General features: G+C 36.0%; 1 long non-coding RNA gene across 3 annotated transcripts in view; it reads right to left on the bottom strand.

Annotated features, from left to right (window-relative positions):
- Positions 1 to 304: 304 nt before the first annotated feature.
- LOC101751758 overlaps positions 305 to 19,749 on the bottom strand; it is a 73,413-nt gene continuing 53,968 nt past the window's right edge. Inside the window, exons 10-11 of one of the 3 annotated variants that reach the window (XR_006938905.1) lie at positions 3,248 to 7,271; positions 305 to 1,930 (exon numbers count right to left, since the gene is read on the bottom strand). This is a non-coding gene — a long non-coding RNA (uncharacterized LOC101751758). The remainder of the gene's footprint in view (positions 1,931 to 3,247; positions 7,272 to 19,749) is intronic. The other 2 variants (XR_005858652.2, XR_005858656.2) reach the window with 2 other exon arrangements.

Raw genomic sequence — 19,749 nt, forward strand, 5'->3', positions numbered from 1 at the left:
TATTTTAAGTCAAGACTTCCTACAGTTGAGGAAATCTCCAGATGTTTCAGAGACTTTTCATCCACCCTTCAGTCTTTCATTCCTGAGGCATTAGTTTTGACAGCTGATTTCCTCACTTTACAGGTTTCTTCCATCTTTGGAATGAATGTCAAGATAGGTTGTCAGGAGAAATTAAATTCAAAGGTTTTCAACATTTTTTTCTATCTGCCAGCACTTTGTTCTTGTTTTCTTCTATTATAGTTTGTTTGCAACTTTTTCTAATATTAAGTAGAATGAAGAGAAAATTAAAACAAAAACTGTGGTAGTTCTACTCTTCACACATTTTACTATTGTGTTCAGAGTGTCTGGGTAGAATTTTCCTTCGAGGAAGTTTTACTAGGCAGATAAACTGCATGGGGATTATGTGCATGCAGCTGCAGTATTAAGGTACTATAGGTAGAAAATATTTTTCTTGTAGTGGTGTGGGTTTTTTTTCACCACTGTTTTTCATTATATATTTTACCTTGTATCTGAAAGTTTAGAAGGATTAGTCATGGTCAATAATGCAGAAGTTAAAAAATAAGCATCCTTATTTAGTTTGTTTTTGATCACAGTAAATTCAGTATGGGAGCAAGGTTTCACAAGTTCTAAAGAATTTGTCCAACTTATGTTTATTTCTCTATTTACTTCCTAGCTTGTACTTTTACCTCCAAATAATTCTTGGACAGAGTAAATTTTTGTTTATTGTATGGAGTTGAGATCTGTTGCCCATATCACAGATTGCATACTAAAATTGACCTAACCAAGATAAGAATCAATGTGAAGCCATTTCAATATAATCTTTTGTTAGTAGTGTTTAAAGCTCTCTCCTTTTTTTTTTTTTTTTTAATATATCACATTTTACATTGCTTTCCAAAATAGAAAGCACTTAAATGCAGTTTACAGTACAACAGGAAGATGGTAAAGACAGCGTAGCCAGGAGAACAAGCTGTGTTGTGTTCTCCCATGCACTAGAAATGGTTCAAATGAATAAATGGAAGTTCTGGATGAACACAGATAACTTCACTCTTTGAAAATGAACAAGAAAACTGTAGATAAAGAGAGAGTAAATGGTTCATGGGAGAGCCTGAATTGTAGCTACAGTTCTGCTTGTTATGATCCAGCAGGTAGTTTGAATTAGTCCTTTCCATATATATTCACATATATGTATGCCTTAGACTTCATAAATTAATTAAAGACAATTTAAGACTGAAAGGCACAGGGACAAACATACTTGATTTATCTGTAGTGTGTCTTTTAAGATTTAGAATTAGTTTTGTATGTATGGCACACCATGGATGCCTTTGCAGAGGTAGGGATTTAAGTAGAAATATAGCATAGGAGTTTTCAGATTACAGGTGCATCAATTTCCGTGGCAATAAATTGTTTTTTCTTTGAAGACTTTAGGGAACAGGTAAATTATTCTTAGGATTATTGGAAGAGGTGTGATAGGTAAAAAAAGAGAGAGAGAACGAGTTTTTCATATTTTTATTTTCCAGATTTCTTCAGTTTGAATGTTATGCCAGGCACAATAAATATTACAGTCACTTCTCAAGGTAAGAATAGCTCTGTAAAATGTTTTCTTTCCCACAAGCCACTGTCTGCTATTGTCTGTATCTCAAAGCTAATTTGGCATCTTCAGAGATAAAAAATGTCATCTTGAACAGCACTAAGATCTCTCTTTAATTTTAGCCCAACACTGCATTGCTATTTCTGCACAAGTATTATAGACATTTTTATGAATTGTTAAGATTGTGTCAATGAAGTTCACAAGTACTGCTTCTCCTGAAAAATGCTTTTTCCAGACTATAAAAGAGACATGTTCCTTTTCTTGCTCAGAGTGGACAAAGAAAATACAGTGATGAGATTCCTCTGTATGCATCACACTCGCACAAGCATTCCTCTGAATGTTCTTGAGCAAATTCAGAAAGTACAATATTAATCAAAATATACTGTAAACATTTTTATTGTTTTTTTACAATAAGTAAAGTAAATATAATACTAAAAGTAAAATAAGTAAATAATAAAGTAAATAAAGTAAAATAAAGTAAATAAGTAAAGTAAATTAAATAAAATTAAGTAAAGTAAAATAAAATTAAGTAAAGTAAAGTAAATATAAATATATAAAAAAAATAAGTAAAAAATTATAAAATTAATTTTATTTACTTAAAAGCCACTAAGAAATACTTTGAGCTGTGGAAGTGAAATGGGAATGACAGTAAGTAAAATTAGAAAATTAGAAAGAATCAGATCTTAAAATCAGAAGTATAACTACTGCAAAAATTATATGACAGATTTCACTTTGTGCTGTGGACAAAACAAATGGATCAGTGATTTTTCAGATCAATGGATGTAGAGGCTATGTATGATGATATGTATGTTGCACCAAATCTAAATATTTACAAAGGTTTTCAAGGGCTCTGATCATGGAAAATATATTCCATGTCCTACCTAATACACCTAAATCACTTATGTACATTTACAAAGTCCAAGTTTAGGGGTGGAACTTAATTCCAAGAAGCTAGCCTGCTATAACTTTTTATAATTCTGATGTGGGTATATAAAGAGTAACTGTCTTGTTCTAGATTAAACAGCTTTAAAAATGAAATTACAGTGTCTGCAAATGGAAGATATGTGCAGATGTCTTCAGGAAATGCTTTTGAAGTAATTTACTAGTGAGAATCAAAAACATTCTGGGAACTAGTGGGAAGTTGGACTTTGTACTTAGCAATGAGTAATGTATTTGGTTAACTGGATTATGGCCTATCTAACTTCAAAATATAGATTGATGTCTTCATGAGGAAAATGTCTTCCTCAGAGCATCCACAATTAATTTCGTTCACTGAGCTGAAATCCCCAGCCTTAATTGCCCTGCTTGTTGGATGCTTATTTGCAGCTGATGGTGTTATTGCTAAATCTATATCCATCTGTTTTATTAAGCCCATTTCTTTTTCCTTAATGATTGTTTGCTGTACTCATTCTCCAGCTCACAGATGGCATGTGTTTTCAAGTTATGGTATTTCAAGAGGCAAAAGACTTATCTATTTTCTCATAAGATAACTTGTGTGGAAAAAAAAAAATCTGAAATATTATGATAGTTCTTGTGGTCCCAGACCTTACCCAGCAAATTCTGATCCACATCTTGCCCACAGAGCATTAATTCCCCCACAAACTACATAGCTTGCTTTGCCATCAGTCTATATACACTGCAGGTCTTTCTCAAACTTACCTTTATTTTTCATAAATGGTTCTATTGTTTTCAGCAAGGGAGTGGCACAGTTGCAAATTAATACATCTTGTAAGTGAACATATATGGTGATTGTGATCTGAAAAAAATAATGGCAACATAAATCTTTCCCCAGGGTCATATACTCGCATCTGATTCTGGGGAGAAGAGAAAAAAAAGTTGTACCATACTTCTGCAGTTCCTGAAAAATGACAGGAGGTTTTGCGGACTATGTTTGCACCATCACATTAAAAAATAATAATAATAAATGAGAGGACACAGGGGTACAATGTAATTTTAGATTGAATTTGCTTTCTTTAATACCAGGTTAACTTCTTCAGTGCAATTGCACTATGACCATCTCCATAATGTTGATGTTAATTTTTCGGTCTACTGAGATGCAGAATGCTTGTCACAAAATTTCCCAATTCACTGACTGACTTCAGTATTTTTCAGAGAATGCAATCAGAAATGTTCTGATCCAGAAACATTTACTTCATGTTGATTGCTCTTTGATATCTCTCATATATTAATTTGCAGAACCCTAATGATCACCTGTACCAATCAATTCTTTTGTTTTGCAACAATAGTGGCAGAGATGTTAATTGGGCTGCGACAAAACTAGATTTTTTTTTTTGCATAGGAAAACCATATCAAGCCTTCCGAGCTCTTTTTGGAGTAACAGTCACTACACTGTACTTGTTTGTAGGTAAGATTTTTATCATCTTATCTGTTCCTTTTCCAGAGTATAGTCATAGTGAAAATTCAGTAGCTTTTATATTACAGGGTGCTAAAACACTGACAAAAAAATACAAAATACAGGACAAGAAATTCTCTTTATGTGGTATTTTGCCTTGTGAAAATGCAGCTTAATTTCTTCTTTTTCCCATCAAATGGAAAATGCCTCCAAGTTTATCAAACTGTAGGTTTACATAGCTTTAAGTAAGAACAGATTAGGAATTTAAAACCATATACTGGATGATATTTCATGCATTAATCAGATAAGGCTAATACATTAATTAGTATTGTACTTAATTAGAACATTACCTTATCATTAGAATTACAGTTTTTGTAAAGCAAATGATGGAAGATTGTATCCTATCTGAAAGAACATTATGCTCAATGATGGAAGAAATTATTACTATAAATGGTGATTTTTCCAGGTTAAAGAAGAAGTGAAGAGAAGAAAGAGGAGAGGAGAGGAGAGGAGAGGAGAGGAGAGGAGAGGAGAGGAGAGGAGAGGAGAGGAGAGGAGAGGAGAGGAGAGGAGAGGAGAGGAGAGGAGAGGAGAGGAGAGGAGAGGAGAGGAGAGGAGAGGAGAGGAGAGGAAGGAAAGAATGAAAATTATACTGTTTTTCTTCTGGTAGATATAAGGAAATTTTCTGTTGAAGTGTCGCTGTTCATACAGAAAAGGGAAGGGTAAAGAAGGATGTGTAAATCTTAGAATTGTCTTAATATTTAGAATTGATTTTAATGTCAGCTCAAAATCCTTTCACACTGGCCTTGAATACTGGCTAAATCTGGCCCTTGGGTATGGATCAACCCGGGTCCAGAGGTGATCGGAGGTCAGCCTCCCACCTCCATCTCATACCCCATTGCCCTCTGGTATCCTGGAAAGCCACTTGGACACAGTGGCCATATAACTCCCTGCTCACGGCATCTGGGCTTCCCACAGGCCTCTGTGTTGCCTCTCAGGGAGTGGTGGAAGCAGTCAGTCTTGAGATGATGCTTGCGAAGACCTGTTGGATAAGATTAGCAGCTGTACTACAGACTGGAAAGAGATAGCCAGGGAAAGAAGTATGGACCTAATATGTTCATTAATGTTAATGGATATAACTATTATATTTATAATGTTGTTCTTAGCAGACCACTAAAATCAGGCAGTTATTAAATTGGCAAGTACTGACCGTATAATTCCTCGGAGTTAATGTTCATCTGAACGGGAATTAAACTATACCAATCCTGTAATTCAGTATTCATCAACAAGATTTAGTCATGCAATTCAGGATGTTTACCATCATGAAGAACTCTGCATAGATAACTGGAGAAAAGGACCATGTAATTACACAGGAGAAAATTTGTTTCCACGTCCAGTGAGTTTTTCTAGCTTGTAATAGTATCAGCATATAATTAAAGTGAGCATTAGGCAGGGAAGGAATTGTGTGACTTAATGTGTTGTGTTCTTTTTTATCGATTGACCTCTGTTGCCCTGAATCATGAGATTTAACCTTAATTTTCCAAATTATTTTCTTTCCTTTTTCCTTCCCCCTTTTTGTTTTCCTCTCAGTATGCCTGTCATTCTGCTAGTAATTTTCTTTGCTATTAGGAATACAGCTGACCTAATTTACACAGTGACTTTTATCTTACAAAAAGAAAGTTCTGTGGTTGCTTTTACATTTTCTCTAGCAACTGTTCCAAAGACTCAGGATGCCATACTCTGAATAAGAAGTTATGACTACTTCTCAAACTTAATACTTGTTTTTGTAAAAATGTTCCTCATTACTCTGGACCTGACTCACAAATCTTTCATTAATGGGCCATTTGAGTCATTAAACAGTACTAAAGTTTTCCTATTGTGCTTAGAAATGAATAATTCATATCCTTTACTAGAATAAGGATGATGAGTATCAGGGAAGAATAAATACACTGTTGTTTTTTATATTTTACCATTTACCGGCTACACGATTTTCTTTTATATTTCTGGGGGATAGGGTGGATTTTGTTAAAATATATTATGCATATGTATGGATAAATACATATGCATATGAGACGTATGGATCAAAATAAACAGCTTTTTTATATATTCATCTGAGTTTTCCTTCACACACCCGCACCTGTTCAGGGCATTTTAAGAGCTTGAAGTAAATAAAAAAACTCAACATCACTTTTGATCTGGGAATGATTTCTTGGAGATGCTTTGGTCTTTTGTGTACTGTCATTTTCTTAAGTGAGTTGTAAATGGAGGTTTCAAGGTATTTGCTAACACATCTCATGTGAAGAGGATGAATCACCAGGAAAATGTCCTCCTGTCTCCTGATGAACCACGACTGTCATTCCTCACACTTTCTGTCAACTTATTATTAAAAAAACAGCAAATACAAAACAGCAATCAGTCCCCCAAGGGCAGAGAGAAACTGTTCTGTTGTTACTTCTCAAAAAGGAAAAAAAAAAAAGTAAAAGTTAGTGAAGCTTGACAACCCCAGGCCATCATCGGCTTCTGTCTTTGAGATTAGGCTTTGAGATTATTCCTATCTGCAAGTGGGGTGGTCCACAGATTACCACAAAAAATGTTCCACAAGCAGAAAAACTAATGTGTTTGTGTGTGGCAAACTACGCCTTCCCAAGAGGGAAAACTTCACAGACTATATGTTTAAGATAACCAAAGCTAAGTTCCTCATTACTTTTAATGAAATTTAGCAATTCAACCCTTTCAACTCATTTCAATTATAATAAAATACCCAATTTTATTAAAGAAAAAGAAGAGGTAATTGCTGAAAAATGCAGAAGGTATTCATTTCAACATTAATCTGCACTGCATTACACTATTTTTTGGAAACAAGAGAAGAGGTGTGTCTCAGTCAGTTTAATTAATTTGTGACCCACAGAACTGTAGAAAAAAAAAGATTTATTCCTGGAAGATCTAATGGGGTATTAGGGTGTGATGAAAAGTCTGCTTCCAGCTGAGATTCTTTGTAATGCATCTTTAATTATTGCACCATTATTTGTAAGTGTTGCCAAACATCCATAAAAAGCCAATTCTGCTTTAAGTTAATTATGTAGAGATAGTGCTCCTGTTGCCTTCACTGCAGATGCACACTGATGCCCAGCTTGTTCTACTCCTCCTCCTTTATGTCTGCATATGCTGTGATGCTCATGTGTAGGGTCTGGTTGAGTCTTCACCTCATGGTGGGCACCAAGGGTATTGTGTGCAGTCCCCTTTATGCGGATGGCCTCCATCTCCCCTTGCACTTCTGCAGAGAAAGCAGCCCAGCGGTCTGCACATCCTGCCACAGAACCAGCCTTGATACTGGTGAGAGGAGATAAGGAGAAGACACAACACAGGCTCTATTTCAACCAGTTCAGTCATACCATAAAGCTTTTCTGTCAAAAGAAAAAATTTGCAACTGAAGGAAAAAGTGTATTTTACTTGTACCTGCTGCATTTTATAGAAAAACACTCCCAGTGCATCTAACAGAGGGATACAGGACCTTACTTGGCCAAAAGATGTGGTACAGTCATACTGAGGAGGTTGAAAGTGGCTGGGACACACTGTAGGTCAGTCACCTCCTTATGAATATATTCCCTGTCACACAAGACTATCGAAGAGAGTTACAAGAGGTGTAACTAAACACCGATGTGCTTTCTCTGTATCTACCTTTCACCTGAAAGAGTGATGCTCAGTTCCAGTACTGTACCAGTGAGTAAACTACGAACCATCCAGGTAACAAAGCCTTCTCTCCTTCACCCTTCTGCCCCTTATTTTTTAATTTGAAATATTGCTATTGTGAAATTGAATGTAATTCTGATTAAGCCTGTGGCTGGACAGGAGGAAGAGTTTTGAAAAGGTCAGCAGGTGAAACAATCAGCTTAGCTTGGACCAAACTAAACAAGATAGAGTAGGAGTAGTCATGTAAGAACTACACAGTGTTCTTGATATAACAGTATCTTCTGAGCCAAGACATAGAAAGAAATACTAGCTTCTGCCATCTGAAATTTTAAAACTCATATACATATGCATATATTTGCATATATTCACGTGTATATGTCTATATATATACACACACACATATGTATACACACACAGAAGTAGCTATGTATTCTACCTTCCTTTTGTCCTCAGTGCATCTGTCTTCTTCATTTGGGAAAATAATGCCTCTGTGAACAGTTACATTAATCTCATAATAAAAAGAATCATCTAGTAAGAGTCACGCATCATGCTGAACTTGATTTCTTATTGTAGCAGGTATTATTCCTCTCCAGATCTTTTGCTGAATATGGTATTTTACCACAGTAACAAAGAAGAGATGCTGGAAACCATTCTTAGTCATCTTTGTAGCTCTCTCCAATTCCCACTTGACAGCCCAATGATTTAGATGCAATATTGATAGCCTAATCTGTTTTGTTTGCAACTCGGTTGCATTTTCACTAGCTGATGCTTACTTTCATATGAATCTTTTTTGCCATATATCTATAACAGAAATAGAAGAGATGTTGCAGACAGAATATATTTCTGTATCTCACAGTCGTTATTTAGCACAGAGAATATCTAGTTGTCTCTATAGATTCAACAGATAAATTAAGCTATCACCAGTGAAAGAGAAAAAATTACATGCCTTCCTAGCAAATAATCGATCTTTGTTTCCTCTTAGTCTTACTTGCAAACATAACAGACTTCTTTCAGGCTTTTAGCTGAGAACTGAAATACCTAGAAATGTCTATTTACTTAACATCACGGTCTGAAGACCTTGAAGGAAAACAAAGGTATGTAGAACAAAGGTTAATATCAGAGTACTGACATGGAGGATGTATGTTTATCTGCAGAGGGGTCTTCAGCGCACAAATACAACAGAAAACATTTTCTCATCTTCTAAGAACAGAGAAGTGCTGCTTTATAATTTAGTCCTAAATTCAATTAAGTCTTTCGTATCTGATCTAAGCTATTATAAAGGTAAGCTTCCATGTAGACATCTAATATATCCTTCTATTGTCTTCCTTTGGAGTGGCTTAGCTTAACCAATACTGAGGGTTTTCATCTGTACTGAGAAATGTTTTTGCCAGCAAGGATACCAAAAAATGGTACTTGATACTGAGTTAACTTTTCCACTAAATGGGAACTTTTAAAAGTTGGTCAGAAAAGTAATAAAAATTGGGAAAATTAGCATACGTACTGATGGAACTGTGGTATCTCTGAAACTATGAAAACCTCTACTGAAAGTGAAAGTCTTTCTCAAAACTTCCATTAATAAGAATTGGTGTGGAAGACCCCATTTTCTTTTCGAAACAATCAGGTTCTTTTCTGTCTTGAAAGGGCATTCTAATAGATAAATATGAGTTTGATGTTTGAGCTGGAAAACAAGAATCACTTTTTTTTTTTTTTTTTTGTGCTGAAACTGCAGGTATAAAAGGTGTTAAGAAGTGCCTTGCTTGTGTTCAGTCAACTAAGTGTTAAATAATTTCTTCAAGATAGATGCTATTAAAAGATTAAGAAATTAGATTAGAGAATGTATGCAGAAAATACTTAGACCTGGTAGGGCCAAAACCACTATTAGAGCAATACTGAACCATATAAGCAAGCTATTTTAAATCTTAGAAATATGCGTAATACTATAAATATTAAACAAAAATATAAATGTAGGCATATTTGCCCCAGACTTAGACTTGTCTAGCTTTTCTACATAGGAAAGCAATCTTTTTGTAATCCCTACAGTAATTGCTGCTATCATACAATCCATCCTATAAATCTGCATAACTGCATAAATTATGCCAGTCTAACAGCAGGTGTACTACACAGCTCCTGTCTGACCCACCCATAGTAATGTAGACACCAGGGAGAGCTTCTTCCTCCCCTCTCCCACCCTCTGCAGATACAGCAGATCTGCACCTCGCACTGGTATACAGCGGGACACCTTACCTGTCTGTATTCCCACAGGAAAGAATACATCAGGGCTCAATGGCAATATCTAGCTAAGAAAACCTGAAATCCTCTCTAATTTTTATAAGTTATGTAAAAGTTGTCCCCTATAGGTCTGATTGTTACCTTCTACCTGAAGATTTTGGAAAGGGATGGGGAATTGAGGTAGTACCATGGTACAGGGAGCAGCTAAAAGGGACACTAGAGAGAAGCAGAATAACTGGGTATTTGAGTTATAATGACTGGGGAAACAACAGGCAGTGCTAATTTTATCAGACCTCTAAGTACTGGCTAACTGCTCAAGGAAACAAGAGTTTCTCTGAAGCAGCACAGCAGTAAATTGTACAAGAACTGGCATCAGCCCAAAATTAATGATGTGTAGCTCTGCAGAGAAACAATTGCTGTAAAACTAATGAAAAAGAAGAGGAGTTTTTAAAATGAAGGTGAACTAATTCTATCAGAGACAGAATAAATAGAAGAAAATGTTAAATTCCTGTATTGTGAAAGAGGTAGAAATTAAACAGAATAAAACATAAATATGAATATTATGCAGGCAGTTGAAAGTTTTTCAGATAAAGCTCAGATGCATACATTGCTGCTTCTGCAAAAGATCATGGGTACCATAACTTTTACTGAACTATTGAGTATTGATTGAACCTTTACCTTACAAAGGAGACCACTTGGGATTGAAAACATAGATGCTCATGTTTTAAAAATCTTGGAAAAGCTCATTCTTTTAGCACTGTGGAGCTGATGCTGACAGAGTCAAAGCACAGCTCTGTCAGGGCAGCGATGTTTACAAAAAGGATGGTAAAAAGAATGCCATGTCTTTCTTGTGTCGTGGCTCAAATGGAAGAGCAGCTTAGCAGAACTGCTCCCCCTACACTGCAAGTGAAGGTCTCGGTTCCCTCCAGTCTTTTGTGCCTATCCTCCTATACTGCATATCTGCCAAGAAAGAAAGCATAGATAGCAAAAGTCTTCTAGCACTGTAAAACTGAATTTTAATATGGCAGTGATAAATCAGTTTTCCTGTCTGCAATATGCATAATTGCAAGTAACCACACACCTTGGCTGCCTCTGCAGCATCTGGAAATCATAGGGCCTATTTGACTTACCCACTGCACATGCACACCAAAAATGAAACAGAATTAGAAGTTCAGCTGAAGTAGTTTGTCACTGTAGACACCACTGACAGTCATCAGTATTTGCTGAACATTTCTGGAGACCAAACAGCAGATGTGAGCACAGTGAGGTGGTAGGTAATGCATTTCAGCATTGGCAACAGTGAAGTGAAAGACAAGCCGAATTCCAGAAAGCCATGCAATTTTTTTTTTTTTTTTTTTAATTTAAAACAAATGCAGCATGCAAGCTCTTGATCATCACTGGCAAAAATATATAACTAGTGGTGTATAGCTGAAAAACAGTGTTTTGTAGCTGAGAATTTGCCCTATCAAATAGTGTAATTGTGCTCTTTGTAGCTATTGTAGATGGTAATAAATAGGAGGCATTACTTTCAGGGTGACCTATGTATATGGTCTCAGACTCACCTGCTGCACCACGTCACTTCAGGGCAGTTTGACTCTCAGATCCAGAGTTCAGATGGTAATAAATGGACTTTCAACTATTTTCTAAATTCCTCCTCCTAAAGTTGAAGGAATTTTTTTTTTCTTGAAGTTCAGAAACATTGGAAGTATATCTTAGGAGAATGTTTTACATCAGCAGAATAACATCTCAGCCGAAGAATAACAGAAACCTAAGCACAGCAGTGGGATCCCTGAAGCTTTTGTAGATTTCAGGTACATATATTTATTTGAAATAAAACATTTTTTTTTCTTAGTAAACAAGCAATTTAAACATTCATAGAATTTGTTATAATTTGGAGATAAAGCAGATTTCTCAGGGTTTTAATTGACACTGTCACTCTAAGTGAAAACATTTTCTTGGTATCACACCACTTCATAAGCCTTTCTTCATTATATTTTAATGATTACAACTCATCTATGATGCCAACTTTTAGCATTTCTGAAATACAATTTTGGTGGTCCATAGCTACAAAAGTCTATGAAACAAACTTGCAAAGCAGATAAGATCCTTTCCAACAAGAGGAAAATTGAGAGGCAATTACAGAGATGTTAATGAACAAATAATTGTCTCAGCAAATCATCTGAAGCTGCAACTATTAAGTTCTTCAACAATTATGCCTATGAAGTGCAATTTCATGGCAAGGTAACTGTTATCTGATTTCTATGATAAAATGCTTATTATACTATGTAGTGGAGTAAAAAGGGCTAGTAGTGTGTAAAAGCTAAGAGAACTTCTTGCTACAAATTTTCAGGGACAAAAATGAACGTAAGTCCATTTAGGAAATATTTTCATTTTTGCTTGACACTTTTAAATATCTCACTTCAGTTAGGTAAGATTTGTCCTTCATTTTCAGGTACAGTAGGTAGGATTACAACTACTTCCTTTAAAGAATTCTCCATGATTTGTATACTTGATAAAGTTGACACTGCTTCCTAAAGATGCCCCTTAATTTACAGTCTTATTGGTATTTCAAAATAATCTAGATTTTCACTGCCAAGGCTAGCAAACATTTCATAATTTGAGTGCATGAAATTATATTCTTAGTGCCACAGAGTATTATTTTAAGGTATTTGTGTATTGTGTTCCCGTCTGGTTTTCAGGGATTACAGTAATTTAGATTATAACAGGGAGAGAAATTACAATAGGTGGCATAGAAATACTTTTATTATTACAGTAGAGCAAGCTTCTTAATAGCTGAAATATACTTGTTTGAATTAGTTTAATAAAGGCACAGAAGAATTTCTGACTCACAGGCATTGAGATGAATTTCTGAACATCTCCTGAAAAACGGAGATGAATTTTTCTTGGATTAGTTTTCAGAGTTAGCTGTGGACCAAGAATACTGAACACCCAGCAGAGTCTAACCAAGAGTCTTCCAGGAAAAGAAATATTTCTGAAAGGAATTGTAATTTGTCGAAGTGAACCTTCTCAGTGACCTCCCCATCATTAAGCACACAATCTATTAAAAAAAAAAAAAATTAGCATGTAAAATATGAAAAAAATAGATGAAAACAAAAGGTTACAGTGGAAAGTTTCAGAAATTTATCAATTCACAGTGCTCTGAATTTAGTTCCTTCACCTCTTTCATCTCTCCATGTCAGAATATTGTGAGTAAATTCTGAGCAGCAAGGAAAGACTGTGCTTTATCCATCTGCATATTATATGTGCACCACTATTGCCATGGTGGAACATTGAATTGATTCAGATTTGTTAATGACAGTTTAATTTTTATAGTCATAGTACAACTGCCACTAATCTTTTTGTTTTACAGTTGAGAACTGAAGCATTTAATTCTTCTGGAATGTAGGGAAATGTTATTGTACATAAAGTATAAAATAATTGGCCTATTTGAATACTAGTTACATGTAAGAGCCTTACTTCCCTAGACAGAGAAATTCTGCTTCAAACATAGATTGGAAATAAACTTACTGGAATATGTCTGTGAGTAGAAATACAGACATAAATGAAGAAACAAAAGCCATTAAAAGCTGACAGATTGTGGGAGGCCAGAGAATAAAATAGTCTGAGATAAAATCAGAATAGTTTCTGACTCTGAAGTAGGTAATAATAGAGATATGATTGCTGATGTACTGGGATCCAGGTCTTCTGATATCTTTGAAGATCAGAAATCAGTGCAAAATTGTATAAATGTAACAGCATGTCAGATAGGTATCTTACTGTGTCTGTAGTTTAAAAGACAAATTTGTTTCTCATGTCTTTTCTCTCTTTTCTCACAATTAAGATCATTTTGGTCCTTTTCTTATCTTGCTTTCATTTAAGATGAAGAAGGAATTCACTTTTGGCAAGAGTTAGAAAGCGGGATGTTTTCTTGTTAAGAAGGAATCCTAGGTTATGCCTTTTCTGCTGATGAGCCTCAGTTTGTCTGACATTTCTACTGTTTGTCACAAACAGTTATTGCACCAGTCAGTCTCTCAGCAATCAGAGAGCACTATCTGAACTGATGGAGGACTTGGAAATGGCCACCTAAAACTGTTCTTGCCTGCGGCCCAAAGCTTAGAAGGAAAGGTAAATCACTGCTGCAGGATGATGACAGTAAGCTCTGCAGCTAGTGACTGGATCTCCGATTCATTTTTTTCCAGATTGAATGGGATAAATTTTTTGATCATTGCTGGCCAAGAGAGAATATATTCCAATAAATAGTTCAAAAAATACTAAGAATTCAGAGACCTTAATTGTGATGAACAAGAAATGTAGATGCCATTAACAAAACAATATGAAAAATGAAAAAAGAAAAAACAAACAAAAAGCCTCTGAAGTAAATAGTCTCTAACTACTCCAGATCTTACAAATGTAAGAGATGATGCCTAGAATTGATGGATTTTTTGATACATGATGAATATTACTTAGTTGTAAATGAATAATCAAGTACTTGTGCCAGAAGTGATTAAGCTGACTTGGAAAAGCAGAGGAGCCCAGAGAAAGCTAGGCAAACATTTGTGAAAATGTCTGCTTCTGTAAAGACATCAGCAGAAGCAACATATCTTCACAGAGATGCTGAGAACTCCTCCTTGCTTCTGTTTCCTCACCAGACCATTAATAATTTCTGCAGTCACTGACAACGTGATTTATCTGTAGATTAAGTGGTCAGAATTGCTTGTTTATGAATTATGTTCAAGTTCACAGAAAATAAGTGTAAAAACAGTTATTGTCAAGAAAGCTACATCTGTCAAACATGAACAGTTTAAGATAATTTCTTTAGTTATGCTTTGGAAGGGGTTGAAGGTGGGAGAGGAAAGACAAAAACCACAGAAACCAAAAACAGTTCTAATGGGAAATGCCATCAGTTAGTAAAAATACAGAAGAGACTCTGGAATAGCCAGTTGTCTCAAACAAGTGCAGGAGAGCCACAAGTTCGTGTTCTGTCACAGATACCATCTAGGCTGTCATCTTCTCTGGAGTAACCTCTGCTCAGCCTCCTTTTTTTTTTTTTTTTTTTTTTTTTTTTTTAGGAGCAATTACCTTTTGTATTACTAGTTTAAATGTCTTCTGATGCAGGTACTTGAGATTAATTTTGCAATTCTGTAATCACGCGGCATAATATTGAGTCTCTCTTTTTCAATTGGTAGTGCCTGTGTCATTATTAACCATTAAACAAAATGACTACAAAAGAACATCTCATATTTGTAAATTACTTTTTACCTGGAATAAATAATCTTCAATTTAAAATATTTGTAGAATAGAGGGATTTCCTTCTCACATATACATAGAATTTCAGAAATGGTACAAGAAAACTTCATACCTATAGCCAAATAGAGTGGAAAGGATATTGTACTTTGACTGGGAATTTATATAAATTTATATATTTGCTGCAAAGTGCAGGAGCTGCTGATAAGGAAACTGGGAGTAAAAGACAGTCCCTGTCACTGACAGAATAAAGCTCCTTGGTCCCAGGAACTGCAGTCTCCCTCTGTACCTTGTTGGCTACAGTAGCTACAGCTACATGGTCAGGCAGCTTCTTTGCAGAAAATTATTATTCTTAGTCAAAAGGAACACCATATTCTGTATTTGTTTATTTTTAATATTTTCCCAGGCTCCCACTACCAGCACGTATTTTAGGCATCACCCGATCATAAAATCATAGAACTCAGGTTGGAAAAGACCTTAAAGATCATCAAGTCCAACCACAACCTAACCATACTACCCTAACAACCCTCCACTAAATAACGTCCCTGAGCGCCACATTCAAACAGTTTTTAAACATGTCCAGGGACGGTGACTCAACCACTTCCTTGGGGAGCCTATTCCAGTGCTTAACAACCCTTTCTGTAAAGAAGCTCTTCCTAATATCCAACCTAAACTTACTCTGGCGCAACTTAAGACCATTTCTCCTTGTCCTGTGACATGTCACCAGTGAGAAGAGACCAACCCCGCCCTCACTGTAAGCACCTTTCAGATAGTGGAAGAGAGCAATAAAGTCTCCCCTCAGCCTCCTCTTCTCCAGACTAAACAGTCCCAGTTCCTTCAGCCGCTCCTTGTAGGGCGCATTCTCCAAGCCCTTCACAAGCCTTTTTGCCCTTCTTTGGACCTGCTCAGGCACCTCAATGTCTTTTCTGTACTGAGGTGCCCAAAACTGCACACAGTACTTGAGGTGAGGCCTCACCAGATCAGTCAACTACATTAAATCAGTACAAGGTTTTCTTATGGCCCTCAACAACTTAATTGCTAAATCCTATATTTTTTCTGTGACAAAAGCCACAATTTCCATTACTACAGCCATTTTCCAGGGCCACTGCTGAGTAAAGGCATTGTGTGGCAGCACCTGGAATGAAAGCCTTAAAGCACTGTGCTCTAAAGAAACCACCATGAGAGGTTCAGTTTAGCACAGACAGCAAGCATTACACTTCTGGATCATACCTTCCTTTCAGAGGAATTCAAATCTGTCACTGACACTGTAGGAGTCTTTACAGGTATTGAAATTACTAATTATATTGCTTGGGCTTTCAGAATAGCCAAAGTCAGGTATCTTGGGGAAAATAAATTCCCCAATTGGAAATGAAAGCTCTGTCGTACACCACGCACCCCAGATGTAGAGACTAGTAATTTATTTCCTCTGCTATATGTATTACAGAGAACCCAAACATACCATACTGAGTACCGGGATGAACCTGCTATACTCCCAATAATAGTGGAAGACACAAATTGTAAGTTATTCGGTTAAAATGTTTTGATTCTGTAAAAGAAAGAAACATCTGACCATTTTGCTTTCAACTACTGTGTCATTTAATTACCTGGAGGCAACCCGTTTTCAGACAGACAAACAAAACAAGATTAGTGCTTTAGCAGCAAAACAATACACTGTCTCGTACGAAATGGAGGCATTTGTGCTCATGGCAGTTTTGTCTTATACTCTAGAAGACAGAAGAACACCTAAATATAAGTTACTTTGTACATAAAAACAGTGTGACTCAAAATATTAATTACCTAATTTATAAGTTGGATACAAAACTGAGGATTTTCTCCACTGAGACTAATCATGTTTGAGTTAGATTCCAATTTAGTCACTTAGTCACAAGAAATTGTTCTTCCTTTTTTTCATTTCATTGTTTGTTCTATTTTCCTTATTTTTTCCTGTCTCCTATTTTTTGTTCCACAGAGAAAAAAACAACAAAAATGCAGTCTGTACATCCTACTCATCGAGAATGGTAATAATCATTTGGTTTTATGAGATTTTGTTTTCATCATAAAAGAGTCTTTTACTTATATATATGCACACACATACACCTTCTTAAAATGGCATATTTTACAATACCATTTAATATTAGAGATCTTAACAGGGATTTACATGTGTGACATAACACTTCTTGAGAAGCATCTGTTATCTCAACAGATGGTAATAATGAAGTACTAATAAATTACTTTAATGAATATTGTTCATTACCACCAACACTTCCCACAATAATGTGAGAAAATAATTAGTTTTCCGAATACAGAGTCACAAAAATTATTTTAAAATGTCAGTAAAAGTGGCTGCAGTATCCAAAAAGACTATTGCTTCATTAGTAATTCTAAAACATTACATGCTTGTTCCAGGTGTACCAGTCTGAATCAATCCCTCTTTATGGTTGGAGGCACCAGTGGCAAGGCCCCATGTTTTCCTTGAAGGCGATGGAGGAGCCAGCGGGGCTGGTGCTGCAGTGGCTTGCTGCATGCCATTCTGCAGCTTAGGAGGGCTCTGGATTCAGAAGGGTATCAGGAGGGTAGAGAAGGGCTGTAGTCCTGATTTTGTTCTGGGAAAAGCATCTAGTTCACTGACAGAAGATTAAGGCACAGTGTTTCCTTCCATCTGCTGCTGATTAATGCAATTCAAGGTCATGAGAACTTTTAGTTAAGAATTTCTTGATTTTTTTTTTTTAACATCTGTGTCACTTAATTGGGTTAATGTAACTCTAAAATTTAATTGGATTAACGTAAGTACATAAATCATGAAGTACTCGCTTCACAAAGGTTAACAGCAGTACATTGGTTCTCACAGATAAAACAGATTTCACAAGTTCAGTTCTGATTTCATTTGTACTCTTTAAAATTACCTCCTGTACAAATTACTATTATTCCCTTATGATGAACCCAACTACGTGCATTGAAGAGGCAAGTGATGGATTGAGCCAATCAGCATCTTCCACATCAATTCCAGTACTCAAAGAATTGTTGGATTTTTACGTAGGGTTCCTGAAAGTAATGCTTCCTTGTTTCCACAGGTACCATAACAGCACAAAAACACTATAGGATAGAGCAAATTCTCAGATACAAAACACCGTTTTTCAGTGTAGTCACTACCATTAGTTGTGCATTTTCACCAGCAATGAACAAGAGCCTGCATGCTGCACTCAAAAATCTGCACCAGTGGAGGCGACCCACTGTCACTGTTGCCACTGCTGAAGTGCACACCACTCACTGCCTCACTCTGCTTATATCCACTATTTGGTCTCCAGAATTGTTCAGCAAGCATCAGCAAATGTCAGTGTGTTCCTTCCACCCCGACCCCCCCCCGGCCTCCCCCATCCTTGCATAGAGGAATTCCATTCCACAGTTTTGAATCACATGCACTTCCATGTCAGACATCATTTTGTCAGACTGCCCCCCTCCGCTGCCATCTGTCACACAGCAACAACATGTAATGGAATATTGGTGGGAAGGTTCAACCTCTACTGCCATACCACCAGAATCTGCCTGTGACATCATGGGCCAACATAATAAAATAGGGGACATTACTTTTGGTGTGGCCCTCATAATTACCAATTGGCCTCTCTAATTTCTAGCTGCTACCTCTTGCTTTGCCTTTCTCCAATGTAAGGCATGTTAGAGAGTCTGAGCATTTATACATGGGTTAGTGAACCCCTGGTTTCAAAAGGTACCCTCACAGAAGTGCAGTGCTGGACATAGAGGATGCTTGCATACACAAGATTTCTGATTTCTCTCATTTTAAGGTTGGGACTTGAGGTTCTTAGGCTCCAATATATTTCCACTTGTTACACTGCAAAATTTCTCTTAATTCAGAGAACAATTTTTATGATTGCTCTGTTTTTGGCCAGCCTGTAAAAGACCATAATATATTGTTTTTCCCTAACGACTACTGGGATTTTCTAATAAATCTAACGGCTAAATTAAGAGTTTTCTCTGGTTCATTCTTACAATTTTTTCCAGAAATAAGCCACAGATAGTTTTAATTGGAGAGACAAGAAAGCAAGGCAAAAAAAGAAAAAAAAAAAAAGAGAGAAGCAAGTGAAGGAGTAATAAATAAAATTAGGATGCCTATGGGTGTAGGTTTATGCTAGAATATAAATATTTTTGAAAGCACAAAAAGAAGTTGTATAATAAAACAGATTATGCTTCAGTCTACATATATCATGCTACTGAGCAGAGAAAATGACACTTAAGATGGAATTAATTCTAGAGCTTGAAAAGCACTTTTTCATCAGCCATTTTACTAAAACTGAACTCAAGTGTAAATGGAAAGGAAACTTCAGTTATCTTCTAGCCATTTTTTCAGTAGCGTACTCTATCGGTTTAATAGATAATGGTAAAGAACACTCAATTTGGCCTTTGTATTTTGGTTCCACAATTTATCCTCTAGGAATTAGAATCCCAATAAACTTAATTACTTCACAGCAGATATAATAGGTCTCCAACATAGTAATTATCAGTAAGCTGATAATTACTGAAGTGTAATCGTACCCAGTATATTTGTAACTTCATAACACTGTAAGTATTTGATGCATCTTAAGTTTCTTCATTCCAGGAATGTTATTTTTTTACAATATAGGAACAATAC

Source organism: Gallus gallus, chromosome 3, assembly GCF_016699485.2.
Source record: "Gallus gallus isolate bGalGal1 chromosome 3, bGalGal1.mat.broiler.GRCg7b, whole genome shotgun sequence".
In the NCBI taxonomy this organism is placed as follows: Eukaryota; Metazoa; Chordata; class Aves; order Galliformes; family Phasianidae; genus Gallus; species Gallus gallus.